The sequence below is a fragment of the Hippocampus comes genome, unplaced genomic scaffold (genome assembly GCF_001891065.2).
Source record: "Hippocampus comes isolate QL1 unplaced genomic scaffold, H_comes_QL1_v1.1 scaffold180, whole genome shotgun sequence".
NCBI classification, from domain to species: Eukaryota; Metazoa; Chordata; class Actinopteri; order Syngnathiformes; family Syngnathidae; genus Hippocampus; species Hippocampus comes.
The window spans coordinates 351,018-356,217 of NW_017805076.1; the positions used below are offsets into that span (position 1 = coordinate 351,018).

Genomic DNA, 5,200 nt, shown 5'->3' on the forward strand with positions numbered 1-5,200 from the left:
AACTTTGCCTCGGCAACGCGCAGCTGTCTGGAAGTGAACTGATCCGCTCCCTTTGCCATTTTGGATTTTTTGTAGGGCCCAGAGGGGTGCGGATTAAAAGTAAGAGCTGAAAAAAATCACCCGCGCACACTCGCGATGTCCGGAAATTAACGGTTACCGCCCCGCGATGACCCGCTGTCGATGTGCGAAGCACAAATAGGCTCGGAGTGCCAGGATTTGCAAGCAAGGCTTGAAAACCCTTGCTGTGTCGCTCCTGTTTTCTGTCAAACGTTGCCTCGGCAATGCACAGCTGTCTGCAATTGAACCAATCCGCTCCCCTTGCCGTTTTGGATTTTTTTGTAGGGGCAAGAGTGGCGCGGACGACAAGTAAGAGCTGAAAAAAATCACCGCTCACACTCGCAATGTCCGGAAATTAACGGGTGCCACTGGCTTGGTCCCGCTGTCACTGCACGAAGCAACAAAGGCCCAGAGTGCCGGGATTTGCAGGCAAGGCGTGAAAAACCCCACCGTGTCGCTGCCTTTGTCTGTCAAACGTTGCCTCGGCAACGCGCAGCTGTCTGAAAGTGAACCGATCTGCTCCCCTTGCCGTTTGAGATATTTTTTAGGGCCCAGAGAGGCGCGGACTAAAAGTAAGAGCTGAAAAAAATCACCGCGCACACTCGCGATGTCCGGAAATTAACGGTTACCGCCGCACTTCGACCCGCTGTCGCTGCGCTAGGCTCGGAGTGCCGGGATTTGCAAGCAAGGCCTGAAAAACCTCGCCATGTCACTCGACAACGTTGCCTCGGCAACGCGCAGCTGTCTGAAAGTGAACCGATCTGCTCCCCTTGCCGTTTGAGATATTTTTTAGGGCCCAGAGAGGCGCGGACTAAAAGTAAGAGCTGAAAAAAATCACCGCGCACACTCGCGATGTCCGGAAATTAACGGTTACCGCCGCACTTCGACCCGCTGTCGCTGCGCTAGGCTCGGAGTGCCGGGACTTGCAAGCAAGGCCTGAAAAACCTCACCGTGTCGCTCCCGTTGTCTGTCAAACGTTGCCTCGGCAACGCGCAGCTGTCTGGAAGTGAACCGATCCGCTCCCCTTGCCGATTTGGATTTTTTGTAGGGGCAAGATTGGCGCGGACTACAAGTAAGAGCTGAAAAAAATCACCGCACACACTGGCAATGTCCTGAAATTAACAGGTGCCGCCGGCTTGGACCCGCTGTCGCTGCGTGAGGCAAAAGTAGGCTCGGAGTCCTGGGATTTGCAAGAAAGGCTTGAAAAACCTCGCCGTGTTAGTCCCGTTGTCTGTCAAACGTTGCCTCGGCAACGCGCAGCTGTCTGGAAGTGAACCGATCCGCTCCCCTTGCCGATTTGGATTTTTTGTAGGGGCAAGATTGGCGCGGACTACAAGTAAGAGCTGAAAAAAAAATCACTGCGCACACGCAATGTCCGGAAATTAACGGGTGCCGCCGGCTTGGTCCCGCTGTCGCTGCGCGAAGCAAAAATAGGCTCGGAGTGCAGGGATTTGCAAGCAAGGCCTGAAAAACCTCGCCGTGTTGCTTGCGTTGTGTGTCAAATGTTGCCTCGGCAACCCGTAGCTGTCTGGAAGTGAACCTATCCCCTCCCCTTGCCGTTTTGGGTTTTTTGTAGGGCCCAGAGAGGCGCGGATTAAAAGTAAAAGCTGAAAAAAATCACCGCGCACACTAGCAATGTCCCGAAATTAACGGTTGCCGCCCTGCTTTGTCCCGCTGTGGCTGCGCGAAGCAAAAAAAGGCCCAGAGTGCCGGGACTTGCAAGCAAAGCCCTCAAAATACATCGTGAAGGTTGCAATGACAAACTATGACCAGAAGAGGGAATAGACCAGGGGTGCCCATTACGTCGATCCTGATCTACTGGTAGATCTCAGACAGGTCCCAAGTAGATCCGAGGAGTGTCGAAGACAAAAAAAAAACAAACAACCATTTGTGTGTCTTTGTACATGTTAGTCATATATTTTTGAGTTAATGTACGCTGCACCTTAATCATCCTATCAGTCTCATTTTCAAAAAAAAAAAAAAAAAAAAAATTTAAAAATAAAATAAAGCAGGTAAATCTTGAATTTACGGTGGCGCGTGATTACGTCACCGAAATTTGTTAGCCCTCAGCAGTCTGCTATTGCAGCTTGTGATCAGAGCTGTTTCGCTCTATCTTTTATTGTCATGATTCTCATTCAGAGTTTGCTTCGTGTACAATTCACCGAGGGCACGGGTAAAGAATAGGAATCTAGGAAGGCCCAGGGAAGCACTTTAAAAGGGTACGTGTGAGCTACGATAGTTAACAGGCTGCAAAAGTGCATCGCAAGACTCAGTTTCAGGCTGTTTCTCATCATGGCGTGTGTGTGTGGGTGGCGGGTGCTGCCGGCTTGGACCTGCTGTCGCTGCGCGAAGCAAAAATAGGCCCAGAGTGCCGGGACTTGCAAGCAAAGCCTTCAAAATAAATCGCGAAGGTTGCAATGACAAACTATGACCAGAAGAGGGAATATACGGACTTCGACTGTGCACGTCCCAATGGGGCTCTTCTCGCAATTCAGAGCGAAGAAGATCCAAAAACAAGATGGAAACAGTGGGGAAGAACGACCGTTGTGAATAAATAGCAATATTTTTTGTTTACAGAAACGGAAAAAAATCCATCAGTTGTCACAAAATTATCTTCACAAGTTTGGCATTTTGTGTTCCTGATGATTTTTCAATGGTAATAAATAATATGGTCATCTTTCAAATGGGTGCAATGAAAAACTGACCACAAAAGTGCAGTCATCGACTTTTGCCTTGCACGTCCCAATGGAGCCTTTCTCGCAATTGAGAGTGAAGAAGATCCGAAAACACGGGGGAATCAGTGGTGAAAACGATCGTTGTGAACTAATTGAAACGTTTTTTGTGTTCTGAAATTAAAAAAAAAAAAAAAAATCCAGCAAATGTCACACAATTATCTTCACAACGGGGGCATTTTGTGTTCCTGCTGATTTTTCGATTGTCATCAGAAATCGTGTGGTATTCTTCAAGGATGTTGCAATGACAAACTGTGGCCAACAGTCCGCAGTGATTGACTTTTCAGGGTAAGAAACACAGCAAGATGGTATTCTTTGATCAGGTTGCAATGACAAACTATGACTAGCAGCCAACGTGCCTTGCACGTCCAAGTGGAGCTCTCTTGTCAGGTATTGAGAAATAAAATGGTATTCTTTCAGAAGGTGACAGTGACGAACTCTGACGAGCAGAGGGAAGCTCTTGCTGTGCACGGCCAAAGAGGGCTCTCGCATTTCAGAGCAAAGAAGAGCCATCCACAATGTGGAAACAACTGAAGAACGACCGTTGTGAAAGATTTTTTTTTTTTAAATCCATGAAATGTCACAGAATTATCTTCACTGGGTGGCTATTTTGTTGTATTGCTAATTTTTCGATGGCAGTCAGAAATGTTCTTTTTAAGAACGTTGCAATGAAAAACTATTCCCAGTAGATGGAATAGACGGACTTTTCCCATGCACGTCCGTCCCAATGGGGCTCTTCTCGCATTTGAGAGCGAAGAAGAGCCAAAAACAAGGTGGAAACAGTGGGGAAGAACAACCGTCATCAATGAATAGCAATGTTTTTTGTTTTCAGAAATGGAAAAAAATCCATCAGTTGTCAGAAAATTATCTTCACAAGCTGGGCACTTTGTGTTCCTGATGATTTTTCGAGGGTAATAAATAATATGGTCATCTTTCAAAAGGGTGCAATGAAAAACTGTGACCACAAAAGGGCAGTAATCGACTTTTGCCTTGCACGTTGCAATAGGGCCCTTCTCGCAATTGAGAGTGAAGAAGATCCGAAAACAGGGTGGAAACTGTTAGCAGAGTTGCTTCACAGCGCGTGCAGATTGGCATCCTTCTGCCTAACATCCAAGAATGACATGTTGAGTGAGGTGTTTTATTGAACAGGTGGAGAGAAGAAGAGAAAGCAAAGAAAAGGCGTGTCCCTTTTCTCGGGCCGACTACGTCACTCACCATGAACAAAAGTAGAGTTATATTGCCCTCTACTGGCTCAGTTGTAAAAGGCAAACATACAATCTTAACAGAAACAGTGGTGAAAAATGACCGTTGTGAAAGAATTGTCACGTTTTTTGTGTTCTGAAAAAAAAAATCCACTAAATGGCACACAATTATCTTCACAGGGGCGTCATTTTGTGTTCCTGCTGATTTTTCGATTGTCATCAGAAATCGTGTGGAACTGTATCCTTCGAGGATGTTGCAATGACAAATTATTATCAGCAGAGGGCAGTCACGGACTTCTGCCGTGCACGTCACAATGGGGCTCTCGCAACTGACATCGAAGAAGGTCAATACACAAGGTGGAAACAAGGAGGAAGAACCACCATTGTGAATTAATTGTCATGTTTTCGTTCAGAAATTTTTAAAAATCCATAAAATGTCACAAAATGATCTTCACAGAACTGCCTTCATGTGTAACTGCTGATTTTTTGAGGGAAATAAGAACTATTATGATCTTCTTGAAAAGGGTTGCAATGACAAACTGTGACCAACAGACGGCAGTGATCGACTTTTCAGGGTAAGAAATACAGCAAGATTGTATTCTTTCATCAGGTTGCAATGACAAACTATGACCAGCAGAAGGCAGTCATCGACTTTTGTCTTGTACGTCCAAGTGGAGCTCTCTTGTCAGGTATTAAGAAATAAAATGGAATTCTTTCAGAAGGTGACAGTGACTAACTCTGACGAGCAGAGGGAAGCTATCGGCGCTTGCTGTGCACGGCCAAAGAAGGCTCTCGCATTTCAGAGCAAAGAAGAGCCATATACAATGTGGAAACTGTTGAAGAACGACCGCTGTGTATTGTCACGTTTTTGTGTTCAGAAATGTTTTTAAAAATCCATGAAATGTCACAGAATTATCTTCACTGGGTGGCCATTTTTTACGATTGCTAATTTTTCGATGGCAGTGGTCAAATGTTATTTTTCAGAAGGTTGCAATGACAAACTATGACCAGAAGAGAGAACAAACGGACTTCTTCCGTGCACGTCCCAATGGGGCTCTTTATGCAATTTAGAGCGAAGAAGACCAAACAAGGTGGAAACAGTGGTGAAGAACAACCGTTGTGAACGAATTGTAACGTTTTTTGTGTTCTGAAAAAAAAAAATGCACCAAATGTCCCACAGTTATCTTCACGGGGGGGGGGGGCATTTTG

At 45.9% G+C, this 5,200-nt stretch overlaps 1 long non-coding RNA gene across 1 annotated transcript in view; it reads right to left on the minus strand.

Annotated features, from left to right (window-relative positions):
* Window positions 1-3,478: 3,478 nt before the first annotated feature.
* LOC109513065 (uncharacterized) overlaps window positions 3,479-5,200 on the minus strand; it is a 13,705-nt gene continuing 11,983 nt past the window's right edge. Inside the window, exon 3 of the long non-coding RNA XR_002167650.1 lies at window positions 3,479-3,492. This is a non-coding gene — a long non-coding RNA (uncharacterized LOC109513065). The remainder of the gene's footprint in view (window positions 3,493-5,200) is intronic.